The 18,857-nt window shown below is 45.1% G+C and overlaps 1 long non-coding RNA gene across 2 annotated transcripts in view; it reads left to right on the forward strand.

The window, feature by feature from the left end:
* LOC116537166 overlaps positions 1-16,468 on the forward strand; it is a 160,673-nt gene extending 144,205 nt beyond the window's left edge. For both annotated transcript variants that reach the window (XR_004262997.1, XR_004262996.1), the window contains 2 exons: positions 3,126-3,254; positions 11,627-16,468. This is a non-coding gene — a long non-coding RNA (uncharacterized LOC116537166). The remainder of the gene's footprint in view (positions 1-3,125; positions 3,255-11,626) is intronic.
* The last annotated feature ends 2,389 nt before the right edge of the window (positions 16,469-18,857 follow it).

The following is an 18,857-nucleotide window of genomic DNA, read 5'->3' on the forward strand; positions in this document are numbered from 1 at the left end:
AGTCTCCTAAAGAGCCAGAAAACTAAGCATGAAGGCGATGTAGCTGGAAATAGTACCCCCAATCATGTTGCAGAGCAGCTCTGAGATGTTGCCCTTGGGCACAGACACCATGGCCATCCCTGCCAACAGTGCTGGCACTGAACATGGAGTCTGCCACATAGCGATAGCCGTGGCTGCCCCAGAGACTGGACATGGTTACTGCATTAGGGATACCCTTGTCAGCCTGCAGCCTGCACAGCCCCGGTTTCTTTGTGTCACTCACTTCTGACTCAAGGTCTAGGGTCAGCATGTCTGATTGAGGAGCATAAACGAACCACATGCTAGCTGCAAGGGAGGCTGACTGTATTAGTCTGTTCTCATACTGCTAATAAAGACATACCTAAGACTAGGTAATTGAAAAAGAAAGAAAGGTTATTTTTCTTTTTAGAAGACTGGACTCAGTCTCACATGGCTGGGGAGATCTCACAATCATGGGAGACAAAGGAGCAAAAATACATCTTACATGTGACAGGCAAGGGATCTTGTGGAGGGGTGCTCCTGTTCATAAAACCATCAGATCCCATGAGACTTATTACTATCATGAGGACAGCATGGGAAGGACCTGCCCCCATGACTCAATTACCTCCCATGACACATGGGGATTATGGGAGCTACAATTCAAGATGAGATTTGGGTGGGGACACAGCCAAACTCTGTCACTGATAAAACAAATATCTGGCATTTTATGTCCTACGAAAGGCCCTGGTTTGCAAGGAGAGCCCCAAGTAAAAGTGATGAATATTCACTGCATTACCTCAGGGCCTTTGCACTCACTGCCTCCTCTATCTACAGGTATTTCCTCAGATGTTCTCAAAGCTGGCTCTTTCTCTGCTCAAACACAAGCTCTGATGAGCAAATCTAATGCAGTCCTCATGAGGCAATCGCATCCACCTGACTTGTTTTCTTCATGGCACCTGTCCCTACCTTGTCCATTCATTTGTTTACTGATTTAATTTCTGTGTACCTGTAAGAGGTAACAAGCACACGTCATGGTAGGAGACAGGTTCAAACCCCGACCCTGCCATTTACTAGCTGTGTGACCTCAGGCAGCTTATTTATTTGCCTTTGTAGTGCCTGCAGTTTCCACATCCGGCGGTGGTGTGTGCCCATGTCTGTGGGAGCAGGTTCGGGCTGACTGAACATGTGTCCTGTGCTGGCCACTGTGCTGGATCTCTGCCCCTGTAATCTCATTAAACCACAGCACATCACTGTGAAATGCCTCTTATTTGTGTCCTGGTTTCCCTTAGGCTGTGAGAGATAAGGTACAGGCTCAAGTTCACATTGCGGGAAGCAGTGCAAAGCCTATGCATTTCCTGCAGTCATCACACAGAAACTCCCTTCAGACTCCATGCCTGTGCGTTTGGGGGCGTAAGGGACTGTTTCTCCAGTTGTTGAGATTATAAAATAATCTCCCTGGGGGGTTCTTGTTGTAGTGGACTAAGAATCCCTTCCTAACCTCGTCCCTGGCTGTAATTTTATCCCACAGAGAAGGGGTGTGGCACATGGGCCTAGGGCCGAGTGTGAGCCCAGGTGATAGAAGAAGGCGGTTGCACCCCAAAGGCTCACTCTACCCTTGGAGCAGTCAGATCTGGGGCAGACATTAAGAATTCAGGCACAAAGGAGAGGCCAGGGGCCCACAATAGGGAGGCAGGTGTCCCTGGCTTCCAGGAACACATGGAGCGAGACACAGTCCTTCCTCCTGTCTCCTTGTTCTCTGACTGAGATAGCACATGGAAGAGGGGCCTATCTCTAGGCCCAAAGAGGAAGCCTGAAAGTTGTGTGGAAGTGGCCACCTGGGAGTCAGGTGGATGGATCTTTTCTTTGACAATGTAGATTTTATGTACTTTCATTGACAGGCTGGATTTGACCGTCTGGTCATTGTTTGGGGACATTTGCTCTAGATCATCTCTAAGGACCATTCCAGCTTTGATCTCCAACCTGGGTGGGGAAAGAGACTAAGGTTCTGACAGGTGAAGTAGGTTTGTCCCAGTTTGCAACTGTGGCTGGAAGGGAAGTAGGGACAGGCTTTATTCATTTCTTATTTCTTATGATCTCTGAGAGCCTGGCACAGAGAAGGTGCTCAGAGAGCCTTTGGTGAATGAATGAATGAATGGCTATTAAACTTGGGTAACAGGAAGATGGCAGGGATTATGTACTTCTGTTGATGGGTGTCACAAATGCGTAAGGACAGGAAGGAGGGAGTGCTGAGGCTGACAGTGAGTGAAGATAGAGGGACTTTCCAGCACTCTGGGGCTGTTCACTGCAGTACCACAGCAAACAGCAATCGTGTGCCCTGAAAGGGCATTCCTTTGTTACCAGGAGGCACAGGAAAGAATGGTAACACAGTGGCTGGTCATCAGAAAAAGATGCAAGGATGCTGAGTATATAAAGCTGCAGGATGCATTGCATTATGCATGCCTGAGTCCTGAAGCTTGCTTTGTAAAGCACAGTGCTTATTTTAATAAGTGAAAATCTTTAATGCAGTGGGGTAAAATCACAGCTTTGTGGATGTCTTCTTGTTCTCATAAGTGAGGCTTAGCTTCACCAAACACCAAGTTCAATGGGCAGCTAAGCAGGGACTTAGATGTCCTTCTGGTTTGCTTTCTGGGGCAGAAAAAGGATGAATGCTCCCAGTATCTTGTACACATCAGGTGCTTAGTCAAAGTCTGATAAATGAACGTTTCTCACCCTGCATCTGATATAGCACTGTCTTATGGTAGAAAACTTAAGGAACATGTGACTGCATTCGCCCATTCATCTCCTAGTTGTTCGTTGACATTTGAAATTTATTTGCAGACTTATATGTAGTGGTGAGAGATAAGGCTTCATGTGTGGGCTTGGGCCCTGATGGGAACTCCCATGTTGGCTCACATGGTGTGCACATGACTCCACTGTGCCGGGGGCTTTCAGAGATAAGCCAGGAAAAAAGAACGGGGATGGTGGCTGGGTGGGGAGTGGGGATATGGGAGTGGGGGAGAGTAGTGTTATGTCCTGAGAATTAACCTGGGGGATGGAGAACAACTCTCTGCTTCACAGTGTCTCAGATAAGAGACCTCTGGGATATTCGATTTCTTCTTTTCCTACAGATTGCTAGCAGCAGAGTCAATCTGAAGTTCTAACTACCCTGGTCATATATTTGGCTGGCCGTGGCTGATGAAGCAGAAAGGATAGGGCAGGAGTACTTGGCTGATGTGTAGCCAACACGTCTTCTCATGGTGGGTGTTGGTGGACCCTTGAGTGCAGATGTGGTTCCCTCCACCCAACTAGGGGTGTAAAGGCAGCTGGCCTCTAAGCCCCTTTGACTTGGTGGTCTCCTTACTTCATGCAAGCTGCCTGGCCCACTGGACTTTGCTCATATCTCCTGAGGACAAGGTCGTCGCTAGGGGACTGTGTCTACCCCCTCGCAGGCTCATCTTGTGTTTCCCTGGCACTGATTGTTTTCTGCCTTGGTAGTTACCAAAGCGAGCGCTTCCTTGACACATGGCTGAGGTGTGGTGCTCACCAGCCTTCCAAGTGAACTCAGCCTTTGGGGATCTGGCCCAGTTCAAACCCATTCCTAGAAAACCCAGAATTGGCTCTCTGTGGCCATAATACTGAAAGACTAGCTTTTTGTGAAGAGGATGACCTCGATTGTTTTATTAATGCACTGAAAGACATATGAATATAAATGACTGTCTTTTTTGGTTGATATATAATAATTGTACACATTAACCCATTTTTGCCTGAGGTTGCAATATTTTGAATTTTTGCAAACAGATGTTGGCGATGACCTCGAGCAATAGGATATAAATAACTCCCTCATGCTTAGCTTTCCAATGATGTTTTATACTGTTTTCCATAATGGCTGTACTAGTTCCAATAATGGAATGCTAAGCATAAATGGGATAACCCCATTTATGGGGTATGTGTGATATTTTGATACATGCATACAATGTATAATGATCAAATCAGGGTATTTAGGATATCTATCGTCTCAAATATTTACCCTTTTTTCTTAGGAACATTTCAGATCTTCTTATAGCTATTTTGAGATATATGCTAAATAATTGCTAACTCTAGTCACCTTACTGTGTCATTGAACACTAGAACTTACTTCCTCTACTATATGTTGTACCCATTTTCCAACACCTCTTTATTCCCTCTTTACCCATCCCAGACTCTGATAGCTATCATGCTATGCTCCACTTCCATGATATCAACTTTTTTAGCTTTCACATATGAATAAGAACATGTGGTATTTTTCTTTCTGTACTTGGCTTATTTCATTAACTTAATGACCTCCAGTTCCATCCATAATGCTGAAAATAATACAATTTCATTTATTTTTATGGCCAAATAGAATTCCGTTGTATATATATGCCACATTTTCTTTATCCATTTGTCCATTGATAGACACTTATGTTTATTCCATAACTTGGCTATTGTGAATAATGCTCCACTATACATGAGTGTGCAGGTATCCCTTTGATGTACTGATTTCCTTTCCTTTGGATAAATGCTCAGTACTGGGATTGTGAAATTGTATGGTAGTTGTACTTTTAGTGTTCTGAGGAAACTTTATACTGTTTTCCATAATGGCTGTATGTGTGTATTAGTTTATATTCCCACCAACAGTGTGTAAGAGTTCCCTTTTCTTTGTGTCCTTGGTAGCATTTGTTATTTTTTGTTTTTTTATTATAGCCATTCTAATTAGGATGAGGTGATATTTTATTGTGGTTTTGATTTGTATTTCCCTGATGATTAGTAATGTTGAACAGTTTTTTATATACCTATTGGCCACTGGTATGTTTTCTTTTGAGAAATGTTTATTCATGTCTCTTGCCCACTTTTTAATGGGATTATTTGTTTTGGTGTTCAGTTGAGTTCTTTGTATATTCTGGACATTAGTCCCTTGTTGGATGCATAGTTGTAAATATTTTCTCCATTCTACAAGTTATCTGTTTACTCTCTTCTTGATTGTTTCATTTGGTGTTCAGAAGCTTTTAGCTTAATGTAGTCCTCTTTGTCTATTTTTGTTTTTGTTGCCTGTGCTCTTGAAGTCTTAGACATAAAGTCTTTGTTAGACCAACGTCCTGAAATTTTTCCTCTATATTTTCTTCTAGTATCTTGTAGTTTTGAGTCTTACATTTAAGTCTTCAATTCATCTTGAATTGATTTTTGTATGTGATGAGAGATATGGGTCTAATTTCATTCTTCTGCATATGGATATCCAGTTTTCCCAACACCATTCATTGAAGAGGGTGCCCTTTCCCCAGGGTATGTTCTTGGTGCCTCTGTTGAAAATCAGTTGGCTTTAAATACATGGATTTAGTTCTGAATTCTCCATTCTGTTCCATTGTTCTATGTATCTGTTTTTATACCAATGTCATTCCAGTTTGGTTACCATAGGCTTATAATATATTTTGATGTCAGGAAGTACAGTGCCTCCAACTTTGTTCTTTTTGCTCAGTGTTGCTTTGGCTATTTGGGGTCTTTTGTGGTTCCATATGAATTTTTGTATTTTACAAAAACTTCTGTGAAGAATGTCATTGACATTTTGATAAAAATTGCATTGAGTCTGCAGATTGCTTTGCGTTGTGTCATCATTTTAACAATATTAAAATATTAATTCTTCTAATCCATGAGCATGGGATGTCGTTCCATTTGTTTGTTTCCTCTTCAATTTCTTTTATCAGTATTTTGTAGTTTTCATGGCAGAGGCTTTCACCTCCTAAGTTAAATTTATTCCTAGGAGTTTTATCCTTTTTCTGTAGCTATCGTAAATGGGATTGTTTTCCTGATTTCTTTTTTCAGCTAGTTTATTAGTGTGTAGAAAAAAACATTTTAAAAATTATTTTTGAAGGTTGATTTTGTATCCTGAAGCTTTACTAAATTTGTTCATGTATTCTAAGAGTTTTTTTGGTGAAGTCTTCAGGGTTTTCTAGATATAAGATTATATTATCTGCAAAGAGGGACAATATGACTTTCTCTTTTCTAACTTGAGTGCCTTTCATTTCTTTTCCTGGCCTGATTGCTTTGGTTTGGACTTCCATACTGTATTGAATAAGAGTGGTAAAAGTGGGCATCTTTATCTTGTTCCAGTTTTTAGAGGAAAAGCTTTCAGCTTTTCCCCATTTAGTATGTTAGCTTAGGGTTTGTTATGTATGGCCTTTTTTATGTTGAGGTATGTTCCTTTTATGCTTAGTTTGTTGAATTTTTATCATGAAGGGGTGCTAAACTTTATCAAATGCTTTTTCCATTTATTGCGATATCATATGGTTTTTGCCTTCATTCTGTTAATGTGATATATCACAATTATTGATTGCATATGTTGATTTGCATCCCTGGGCTAAATCTCACTTCATCATAGTGTGTTATCTTTTGAATGTGTTGTAGAATTTAGTTTGTTAGTATTTTGTTCAGAATTTTTGCATCTGTGTTCATTAGGGATATTGGTCTGTAGTTTTCCATTTTTGTTGTGTTCTTGTCTAATTTTGATATCAGGGCAATGCTGGCCTCATGTGATAAGTTAGAAAGAATTTCCTCCTCTTCAATTTATTGGAATAACGTCAGAAGAATTTGTGTTAGTTCTTTAAAAGTTTGGTAGAATTCAGCAGTAAAGCTACTTTTTTTTGTAGTGAGTCAGCTTTTATTTGTTGTGAGATTTTTTTTTTTTAACTAATTCAATCTTATTACTCATTATTGGTCTGTTCAGGTTTTCTATTTCTTCCTGATTCAATCTTGGTAGGTTGTATGTGTCCAGAAATTTTTACCATTTCCTGTAAGTTCCCAGTTCGCTAGTGTATAGTTGTTTCTGATAGTCTCTAATAATTCTTTGTATTTCTGTGGTATCATGTTGTAATGTCTTCTTTGTTGCTGATTTTATATATTTGGGTCATTTCTCTTTTTTCCTTGGTTAGTTTAACTGGTGGTTTATTGATTTTGTTTACCATTTTATAAAACCAATTTTTAAAAATTGATTCTTTGGATTGTTTTATAAGTCTCTACTTCATTTAGCTGCTTTGATCTTTACTATCTCTTTCCTTCTGCTAATTTTGTGCTTTATTTTTTCTTGCTTTTCTAGTTTCTTAAGGTGCATCACTATGTTGCTTATTTAAAGTCTTTCTACTTTTTTGACATAGGCATTTATTGTTATAAATGTTGCTCTTAGCACTGTTTTTGCTGTATCCCATAGGTTTTGGTATGTTGTGTTTTTACTTTCATTTGTTTCAAGAAACTAAAAATTTTTCTTCTTAATTTCTTTGTTGGTCCATTGGTTGTTCAGGAGCATGTTATTTAATTTCCAAGTGTTCTTTATAATTTCCAAAGTTCCTTTTTGTTATTGATTATTTTATTTTATTTTATTCCATTATCATCTGAGAAGATATTTGATGTAATTTTGATTTTGAAAAATTTGTTGAGACTTGTTTTGTGCTCTTACATATGGTCTATCCTAGAGAATATTCCACATGCTAATGGTAAAAAGGTGTATTCTGCTGCTGTTGGATGACATGTTCTGTAAATGCCTGTTGGGTCCATTTGGCCTAAAGTGCAATTTAAATCCAATGTTTCTTTGTTGATTTTCACTCTAGATGATCTGTATGATGCTGAGAGTGAGGTGTTCAAGTCCCCGAATATTACTATTTGTAGTAAAACTGCTCTGGTGTTGGGCATGTATATATTTAGAATTGTTATAGCTTCTTGCTGAATTGATCCCTTTATCATCATATAATGATCTTTAAGTAAAAAATGGTTAAAAGAGACAAAGATCATTTGCCTGTTTTATCTGATATAACTACTGTTGCTCACTTTTGATTCCCATTTGTGTGGAATATATTTTTTTCTTCTCTTCACTTTCAGTTCGTGGGTATATTTACAAGTGAAGTGGATTTCTTGTAGCAAGTACATAGTTGATTCAATAGTTGATTCATGTCCCCCCCCGCCCTTTAGCCAGCCTACATCTTTGAAGTAGGGAATTGAATCTATTTACATTTAAGGTTATTATTGATAGGTGAGGATGTATTCAAGTCATTTTGTTAATTGTTTTCGCATTGTTTTGTATGTCCTTTGTTCCTTTCTTCCTCTCTTGTTGTTGCAGTTTGGTGGTTTTCTGTAGTGGTAATATTTGACTCATTTCTCACTTTTATATCTGCTTTAAAAATGGTTTTATACTTTTGTGTGTTTTTATGGTGGTAGATATCATTCTTTTGCTTCCAGGTGTAGGGCTCCCTTGAGCATTTCTGATAGGCTGGTCTAGTGGTGATTCCCTCAGTTTTTCTTGTCTGGGGAAGACTTTATTTCTCCTTCATTTTTGAAAGATAGCTTTGCTTGGTAAAGCATTCTTGGCTGGCAGGTTTTTTTTCTTTCAGCTCTTTGAATATGTCATTTTATTCTCTCCTGGTCTGTAAGGTTTTGGCTGAGAAATCCACCGTTAGTTGAATTGGACTTCCTTATATGTGACTTGACTCTTAGTGTTTTTAGAATTCTCTCTTTATCTTTGACTTTTGACCGTTTGGTTATAATATGCTTTGGAGAAGATTATTTGGGTTTAATCTTTTTGGAGATTTTTGAGCTTCCTGTATCTGTCTATATTACTTCTAAGATATGGGAAATTTTCAGCTATTATTTTATTAAATAGATTTTCTATACCATTGTCCATATCTTCTCCAGTAAATCCTAAAATTCAGCTATATGGTCACTTTATGGTGTCTTATATATCATGTAGATTTTTTCATTCTTTTTTTTTGTCTGGGTTATTTCAAAATTCCTTGTTTTGCTTGATTTAGCTTATTATTTAAATTCTCAATTGATTTTAAATTTTATTTATTGAATTTTTCAGTTCCAGAATTTCTTTTTTTTAAATTATGCTTCTTTGTTGAACTTCTCATTCAGATCATAAATTGTTTTTCTGACTTATACGTATTGCTCACCTGTGTTCTCTTATATATCACCGAGCTCCTTAAAGATAATTATTTTAAATTCTTTTTCAGGCATTTTATAGATTTCCTTTTTTGTTGGGAACTATTACTAGAGGCTTATTGTATTCCTTTGGAGGTGTCATGTTTCCTTGCATTTTCATGTGTCCTTACATTGATTTCTGCATATCTGATTTAATAGTTACACCTTCCAATTTTGTAGATTGGCTTTTGTAGGAAAAGACTCTTTTTCTATAGGTGTATCTATAGTGTTCGTTGGGTAGGGTATTTTGGCTTTGATTGCAGTAGTGTGGTCTTTATGATTTCTTCATCTGTAATTGGCATCAGTGGTGTTTGTGAATTCCGCCATGGCTTAGGCAGTGGTCATTAGTAGGGGCTGTGGCAAGACTTAACTAGGGACAGGGATGCCATGCAGGCCAGTCTTTGGGTACCTAGTGGTGGTGGCAGCAGCAGTGTACATGGGTGTTGGTGTTGGTGGGTCTAAGTGGGCCAGTCCTTGGGCCACCAGGTAGTTTGCTTGGATGCCAGAATTGGCAGCAGTGGGCCATGTAGATGGGCATGTCTTTGAGCCCCTGGTTGGTGTGTATAGTATTTCTGGTGGCTGTAGTGGTGGAGGGCCAACTCTTGGGCCTCCAAGCAGCATGTGCAGGCATGAGCAGTGGTGTGTAGGTGGGTGCCAGTGGTGGTGGCAGAGGCAGACCTGTCTTCAGGCCCCTGGAAGGTGTGTGTGGGCTCTGGGAATGGTGTGCAAGGTGGCTCAATTTCCAGGCCCCCAGATGGTATGTTTGTATGTTAGTGGTGGTGTCAGTGGGTGAGTCAAGCCTGTTGTCAGGGTTCTATATAGTGTTTGCTGGAACAGGCAGTGTGGATCAATCCCCAGGATCCCAGACAACACATGTGGGTGCTGATGGCAGTAGTGGGCAGGGTGAGTCAATCCAGCAGGTGGGGCAGGCCTATCCTTAGGACCCTGGAAGGCATGCAAGAGTGCCAATGATGGCAGGCGAGGCGGATTGATTCCTAGGACCCTAGGTAGTGTGCACAGGTACTGGCAGTGGTGGCAATGAGTGCCATGGGGTTATTCCCAGGTCCCTAAAATGGCATATGCAAATGCCAGTGATGGCAGTGGTGGTCGGGGATGTCTGTCCTCAGGCCCTAGGATGGCACCTATGTGTGTCAATCCCTAGACCCCCTAAAATACATGCAGCAGCCTAGTGGCTTCACCAGTGGAGTGGTAGGTGTTGCTGTCAGGGACATCAGCTCCAGGCAGTTGGCTCTGAGGAGCACATGCTTCAGCTCCCTTTGTCCCAGGGGAAGTCTGCCTAGTGAGCTGCACCATTCATTCCCTGGGGTGTAGCACACTGTATGGGCTAGAGTGCTGGAGACCTGACCACTCCTGCCAGGTCCTGGCATCACAATGCTGCAGGTCTCTGGGTGGGTGGGTGAGGAATGTCTCCAGGGATGTGGAAATGCAGGAGCTGTTGGGCCCCAGGACAGGACGCAGTCTGGTAGGGTCTAGGATCACAACATGGCGCTGTGCTACAGCTGATTGCATCTTGGGGGTGTTTGGCACCCAGCACAAGCTCTCTCTCTGAGACAAAACCATCATGCAGACTCCACACAGCTCCCTCTACTCATCTCAGGGCCCATGAAGGCCAAGGGGCTCTCCTGTGGCTAAGATTGCAGGAGTCCATGATGGGAATGTGGGCGACTGAGATCTCTCCTTACCTTTTCCTTGCAGTGGGGAGTTTGTCCATGCTCCAAGCTGATCCTGACCAGGCCAGCTGCTTCACTTATCTCTTCTTCCATGCCTCTGAGGCTCCCTGCTGAATCCCACCATTCTCTCTTAGACAAGGAAGTCCACCTGTGGTTATCTCCTCAGGCACTGGGCACCTCTATTCAGCCATCCGGAGGCCCTCTCAGTAAATGACCTGCTGAAGTAGATGTTGGGCTTAATCCCAGCACTGCCCCTCTTTAGATTTGTGGCCTTGGACAAGTCACCCCTCTTCCCTCAGCCCTACCTGAGATATCATAGCAGTTTACCACTGGAAGCATAGCTCATTGAGTCCACAGACCTGAATATGAAATCTGCCCTTTCAATCTCCAAGATACAGTGCTTTGAGCAGGGCTTTTGCTTATTTGTGTGTGCATTTGATTTGTGTGTATGTCCTTTTTTTTGAGACAGAATCTCATTCTGTTGCTCAGGCTGTAGTACAGTGGCGTGATCTTGACTCACTGCAACCTCTGCCTCCTGGATTCAAGCAATTCTTGTGCCTCAGCCTCCTGAGTAGCTGAGACTACAGGTGCACACCACTACACCCAGATAAATTTTATATTTTTAATAGAGATGGGGTTTCACCTTGTTGGCCAGGCTGTTCTAAAACTCCTGGCCTCCAGTGATCTGCCCGCCTTGGCCTCCCAAAGTGCTGGGATTACAAGTGTGAGCCACTGTATCCAGCCATGTGTGTAAGTTTTAAGTTCTCTGCTCCTCTTAGTTCTGTAAGTATAAAATGGCAGTGGTAAGTGCCCACTTAGAGTCTGTCAGGACGACACAAGTATATTATAGCAATAATAGCAAACATTTATTGCCTACCCTGTGCGTCTGGCTGTATTTTGCATGTGCTGTTTCTCTCAATCTTTAAAACAGGTTGATAATAGCATCTCTCATTTTACAGATCAAAAACTAAAAAGGTGGGAACAAAAGAAGCTTCCAATCCTTCTGGCTTTCTTCCCAAAGCCAGGAGGCAGCTCCTGAGTGGTGGATTTTGGATTATAGGTGATGCTCCCAGCAAAGGGCCTGGCCCAGAGGAATGCTCAAGAGTAGGATGAAAAGACTGAGGGCTTCTTCGTCTACAAAAGGAAGGGTTGGGACTGATGGAAATTGAAAAGTCTAGATCTTCACAATCCTCAACAGTTTCACCACCAATGCACACACAAAATTAGTGTGCCCTGTATTTCCAGTCCTGTGATGAATATGAAAAGAGCCTCACCATCAGGTTCCACGTCCAGATCTGAGACCTCACAGGGAGGGCTCACCTTCCTGGTCCCAAAATACTTCAAAATATATAATCCTTCAATCTTAAACATATACATTTTATTGCTTTTCATTATACAGTTATACATATTTACTATTGAAAACACAGATAAGAAAAAAAAGAAAATGGTTCCTTCCATTCATTAACACTACCCAGGTTTAAAAAATTACTGTTCAGCGTTATGTTGAAGAATCTCACTCTTTTCCTATGCATGCATGGATTTCAAGCAAAAACGGCTACTTTGGGTGCATCTTGTTTTTATAATTTTTTCTCCCAAATTAATATATAATCAACATCTTTTCATGTCAATCTTCAGTCCTTTCTTCTGTCACTTATTTTTAATGGTTAACTAGTTATCTACTGTATGGATATTCTGTAATTTATTAAAAAGGTCCCCCATTGTTGAATAGTGAAATTGATGATAAGAAAGTACCAATCTTGTTGAGAAGACAAAGCCCGTGAGAAGCAGTTTCATGAAATTACAGTTGGAACTTGCTATGTGCTGAGTGGCAGAAATGCAATAGAGTTCTGAAGGGAAGGAGTGGTTTTTGAATGAAGGGCCGTGGGGAGGCTTTAAAGAGTAGGTAGGGTTGGAGTCAAGCTTTGAGAGATGGGCTGGATTTCCACAGGTTAAGAGATAGTATTCGAAATAGGAGAACCAGCAGCAGCAAAGGCACAGAGGCCAGGGTTTGGGGTAGGTGTTTAGACCCTGGGGAGGGTTTATGTAGGGGATCAGCTCCAGAGAGGGTTAGAAAAGGAGGACAACAGATTCTAGAGTGGATGGGAAGTGCAAGTCTGGTAAGAGTAAATTTTATGTTTTTGGGCAATAGGGAGCCACAGAGAGCTTTTGAGCTAGGTTGTGTCATGAGTAGATCTGGTTTTATGAAGTCACTGTATGAGCAGCTAGGGAGGGAAGAGAATGGCATGAGATGATATCCGAGGCAGGGAGATCTGTTAGAAGGAAGTCCAGAGGAGGTGATGAGACCTGGATCCAGGCAGTGACAGGAGGTGAGGGAAATGGGTTGGATGTCATAGCTGGAGAGGGCCTGAGGGAGGAGCCACTGAATGTACTAGTCCCCCGGGCTCACAGAGGGGGAGCCTGCTGTCTGATACCTGGGGTCCCGGAAGAGTTAATGGGCTTCCTGTGGGTGAGCTAATTGGCTCTTCAGTGGGGCTGACTCATCCCAGCATCCAAGCCAGTTATTAGTAATACTGGGGAGGGAGGGAGAGAGAAAATAAAACAAAAGCAGAGCAGTGGGAGTTCTGTCTGATTGAAAAGTTCCAGGGTTGGCCTCCCATTTCAGACAGGCAGCATTGGGAAGAGGGCCCTGCTGTGTGGGGCCGAACGGAGGGGTGCGGCTGGCGGAAGTGACATTTCCATGACGCCTGCTTGAAACTCATCCATATCTGCCTTGTGGGGGTACAGCGGGGAAGGCTGGGTCTTTCCATAAACAGCCCAGGTTTTCCAGTGACACCCAAGGCACACTCGGGGCCAGAGGGTGAGGCTGAAAACGTCCACACCTGGGAGGAGAGGAACAGCGAAGGCCAGGGGTGCAAGGTCTAGTACTTTTTACTTAAAAACCGGCTGAAGTCTTGGTCTCTTCGTTGGCTGTTGCCTTGGATTTTTAGATTTTGTACATGCTGCGGTCAATTTGGTTTGGTGGGAGAGAAATCACTGGGAACAGCCTTCCATAGTGCAGTAAAGTAGGGCCGTTTGGGTAGAGGATGTGTCCTGGGCACTGCCCAGAGACGCTGGCAGAGGCGTAAGGGGGTGTTGCTAGGTCCTCCCATCCTCTCTGCCTCCTCCTGGATGTGGGCTCCTGCTGTCTTTTCCTGCAGCAGCAGTGGAGCAAACACTGCCCAGGGCTTACCGGGCCCTGATTCCCACCCTAACTGGCCGGGACACTTTGGCCAGGATGATTCCCCAGTGAGGGTCTCAGGTGTCTTATCACGGTTCCTCTGTTACTTGAAGGCAGAGGGCTGAACCTGACAATGTGTGTGGTATTTTCCAGCTCCATGTCCCTATGTAGTCATTTTTCTCCCATGCCACGTGTTCAGGGAATGACTCTTGTTTCTACCTGCTCATCAGGGATCAAGTGCAGACCTTACCTTCAGGGCTGTGGAACACAGCCCCAGCTAGACACTGTGGGTCTGATTTGGATTGTAAAGAGTTTGTCCTCATGAAAGTGTGCTTTTGTGTCCTCTGGCTTTCTGTTTGGGGTTCCAGTGGTCGGTAGGCACACGTGCACCCTTGTGTTGTGTGGCAGCCAGATAAGCTGCATCTTTGGGTTGCAGGGCCCGGTGTGTGGGGGTGCCACTAACACATGCTGTGCCTTGGGCTCTGCGTGGATCACGTCATGACGCTGTCCCCATGCCTCCCATGCACGGGTCACAGGCACCTTCCACTCATCTGCTGCCTAGGGCCAGTCCTATTGCCAACTTCATGTTTTGGGTCCAGGGCCTCCCCTCCAGAAATCCCACACATTGGCAAGGGGAAACCAGCCTAAAATAAGGGCCAGGCCAACCTGAGGTGTGGTGGCTCAGGCCAAAGGGCTCCCCTCATCTTGAGTGCATAGAACGCCTCCCTGTGAGGTCTTAGATTTGGACGTGGAAACTGAAGTGGAACATAGAGCAGAGAAGGAGGAGGGGTGAAGCCTGACCCTGATGGAAGGGGAAGAAAAGAACAAACTGGGGCTGACATGACGTGGAAGGAAAGGCCGGCATGGAGCAGCATGGAGCCATCTGCTAATGAAGGGAAGGCAGGGATGGGGCAGAGGTGTTGGGGCTTCCGTGTGACTCCAGAGGCCGAGCCCAGAGCTGTGTATGGAGGTGCTACACAGGGTGGGAGCAGAGATTTTCCAACAAAGGAGCATTTGTGGGCCTCCAGATGGAGGCTCTACCTTCTACCCTTTGTCTTTGACCTCTCTCCCCTGCACAATCAGAAGGTTCTGCAGAGGGACTTCATTATTGATGGGTGAGCATATGTTTATTGGGCATCTGTGGTGTGCCAGGCATGGTGTGGAGTGCTGGGTGCAGAACTAAATGGAATATCTGTTACTGACCACATGGGGCTTATAGTGGGGGAACAAGTCAGAACACACATAAACAAACACCAGAATGGATAGATATTGTGATCAGTGCATTGGAGAGAAAGAACAGGATGTTTCAAGAAAGGACAGCATGAAAGACTGCTATGTGGGCTCAGGAAGGCCTCCGTGTGTGTGTTGGGGAGTGATGGTTAAGCAATGGCCCAAAGGATGACGGGAGTTACCCAGGTGAAGGGTTGTGGAAAGAAAGGGCACAAGTGAGGGCCAGGAGGCAGCTGCGCTCGGTGCATTTAGGGCACCAAGGAAGGCTGGTGTGGGTGGCAGGGGGCAAAAAGGATGCTGAGGTGAGCCCAGCAAGGGCTGCGGGCCAGGAAACAGGACTTTTCTCTTGAGTGCATTGGGAAGGCATGTGGCAGGCAGCCACCTTCAGGATGGGCTTGCTTCTCCCAAGTGCCAGCGTTCAGTGGCTGCTCTCTGAGAAGCTGGCGACTGGTACGGCTGGTGCAGGGCAAAGGGCATCAGGGAGACTCTGCTCTCCTCCTCTGGGAGCCAGCCTTCTCTGTCTCAAGCACACAGCAGGGGAGGGCCCTGGATCTGCCCTGGAAAGCTCCCCAGGCCTGAGCAGTAGGCAGCAGCTCAGGGGTGCTGAGTTCATATCCACCCTGAACCTGTGAATGTGACCTTATTTGGAAATAGGGTCTTTGAAGATGTCATCAAGTGAAGATGAGGCTACAGTGGATCAGGGTGGGTTCTAATCCAATAACTGGTGTGCTTATAAGAAAAGGGAAATTTGGACACAGACACACAGATGGAGAGCCCATGTGAAGATCAATGCAGAGGGCAGAGTGATGCTACCACAAGCCAAAAAATGTCAAGGATGGCCAGCGGCCACCAGCAGCCAGGAGAGGCCCGAGCGAGCTTCCGTTGGTGACTGCAGTGAGAGCGTGGCCCTGCTGATACCTTAGCTTCAGACTTTGGACCTCCAGAACTGTGGCAGAATCAATCTCTGTTGTTCTAAGCACCCAATTTGTGGTGCTTTGTCACAGCAGCCCCAGGAAACAAATACATTGAGTCCAGGAAGGGGAACCTGGTGTATAGAGCCTGCCTCACATGCTGGCCCACCAGCATTCATTATCTTGTTTAGATGACAACTCAGTGAAGTTCCAACCATGGTCTTCATTTTACAGAAGAAGAGCTGGATGGTCAGAGAGATGCAGTGACATGTCAAAGGCCCACAGAGACACAAAACCAAGGCTGGGGTTGAAGTTAGGTCTGAATTGGCCCCTGATCTTTCTACACTGCCCATCTGCAGAGCCTTGATGGAGGGTGATCCGAGGGGATCAGGCAATGATGAGGAATCGAGGCTCTGCGGCACTCATGTATTATTTACTGGTGGAATTCCATGCCTGGCATTTGTTTTAGGATGCCCTAAAAATAAAAGTGGGAAAGGGGGTAGATGAAAGAACAGCAGAATGTTGGTAATCATAGAAGCTAGGTGATGGGCCCGTGGGAGCTCATTGTGTTATTCTCTTTATGTTTGTGCACGTCTGAAAAATCTCCATAGCAAAAACTTAAAAAGTAAGGCCAGAGAGATGCAAGCTTAAAAAAGAAAAAGATTAAAAATAATGAGGGCTCTGAAATCAGAGGGCACAGGATTGGGAACTCTTCATTAGCTGTGAGATGTTGGACAAGCCACTTGGCCACACGGAGCCTTGGTGTCCTCTGCTCCATGGGTTCCCACTAAGCAAAACCTCATGGGATGGTGGAGGAATCAAATGGCGAAGTTCAAGTGCTCAGCTGGGCTGGGTGCACGTAGGGCCCCGAGGAAGGCTGGTGCGGGTGGCAGGGGGCAAAGGGGAGGTGTTCTGGAAATATTTGCATTATTATGGTTACTGAGTGTGCACCTACAGCAGCTCCAGAGTCAGGACTCACTTCTTTTTTGGTGAAATAGGGATGATAATAAGGCTTAAAAGTGGAGGAACTTGTCTAAGATCCCAAAGCTAGTCAGTGAGAGACAGGCCTGACCCAGAAATCTCTCCCTGAGCTAACTGCTTCCATTATCCCTTGAGCTCCTGAGAGACCTGCTTTCATGCAGCGTTTAGCGCCTTTCCCACAAGGAGGCCAGCTTTCTTCCTCTTGGTTTAGGGATCGGGCCATACTCCTGGCTGACCCTGGCGAGTTCTGGTCACTCCGTGTTTGCTCAGCTGCAGGGTGCAGGTGGCAGGAGCGGATGCTGAGCACCAGCTGACATGCTTTCAAAGGTGACAGGCCTGTGGTAATTGATGGTCAATGAGGGCCATGGCTCCATGCACATTGTTGGTTTAAGGATGACATTGATCTGACAAACTGGCCACCGCAGAAACAGCAAAACAAAGGAAGGCCAAACTGGAAACAGGCCTGGCCTCCTTTGGCCCTGGCTGCCTTGGCTCTGAGGGCTTCCAGAATGCTGTGCCCTGAGGCTTGGCCAGGATCCTGGTGCCCTGGAGCTCCGGGGTCAGCCAGGATGGAGGAAGTGCCCAAGGCCCCCACCCATCTAGGTGCAGGCCAGGGAAGGAGTGAGAAGGGGCAGAAGGGGAGCAGCCTCAGAGGTTCCCAGAGCTGTGCCTACACTGTTTCCAGCCTTCCCCTGCCCAAGTTTCCACTCCCTGGGAGCAAGGTGGAGGAGGGAGGGGCCTCCAGACTGTGTCCCACGCAGCACGATGGGTGCAGTGAATGTGTCTGCTGATGAGAGAAGATGCAGGGGCCCTGGGAGGTAAGCAGGGATGGGCTGGGGTATAAGAGAGGCAAGGCCTGGCGGCAGAGGCCTGGGTGTGAATTCAGGGCTCTAGCAGGAAACAGAATTCACTCTAGATACTTCCAGTGGAGAGACAACGTCTTTGTGTGCACAGCGTCAGGGGAACTCACGAGAGATGAGGATGCTCTCAGCGACTAGCAACAGTGGCAAGTCATGACCCTCCCTAAGGCAGAAGGGTCGGTGGGGGTGGGAGGGACAGTGCTAGCCAAACCCCAGAAGAGCTGGACTCACAGAAGAGGGCTCCTGCAGCCACTGCCTGGGAGGCGGCCTGAGCAGGAAGGAAGAGGGGCAGAACTGTGCAACCTCTCTCCTCTCTCCTTTCCAGATCCTTGCCAGCTCGTGGAGGGAGCCACCTCCCAGGCTGGAGCAGGGCAGGGAAGAGCAAGGAACAGAGGGGCAGCCTGAAGAGCACAGAGGATACCAGCACACCTCTTTTCTTTCCCGACAATGGCGACTGTCATACTTGCCGTACAGACCCAAGGGGAGAATTATTGATAAGGCATGTGACATTCCCAGCACAAGGAATGCTTGTGTGCTAGCGTTTACAGATGCTAGCTTCAAACTCTCCATCTCTCTGTTTTTCTCAAACGTGCACACACACACTCCACATTTCCTCAAATCTCTGAATGGCTGTCACAAGGAAGAAGGAGTGAACATGTTCTGGAAGGACCAAGGGGGAGCCCGAGGACAAATTGTGTAGCTGTCAGAATTCTGTGGATCCTGGAATGGCACGCCCCAGGGGCACTGCCACCTGCCACGGGAAGCATGGTGCTCTTACCTCGCGCCTGCTGTGTGTGAGCGTGGCTCATGTCACGTGCTCCCCATCCTCCAATCCACACCAGCTCCCAGGGAAGGTAATGGTCATGCCCCAGCTTTGCAGGTGAGGATGCTGGCTTCAGAGGGATGTGCTTGGCCAAGGTTGTCCTGGAGCCAGGATTATCAATCAGGATAGGCCAGGTTTTGCTGCTGTAACAACCCCCAGAGCTCGGTGGATCAAGACAAGAAGGGCTTGGCTCCTGCTCATGTTACC

This window comes from Sapajus apella, unplaced genomic scaffold (genome assembly GCF_009761245.1).
Source record: "Sapajus apella isolate SASKATOON/1434 unplaced genomic scaffold, GSC_monkey_1.0 scaffold107, whole genome shotgun sequence".
NCBI classification, from domain to species: Eukaryota; Metazoa; Chordata; class Mammalia; order Primates; family Cebidae; genus Sapajus; species Sapajus apella.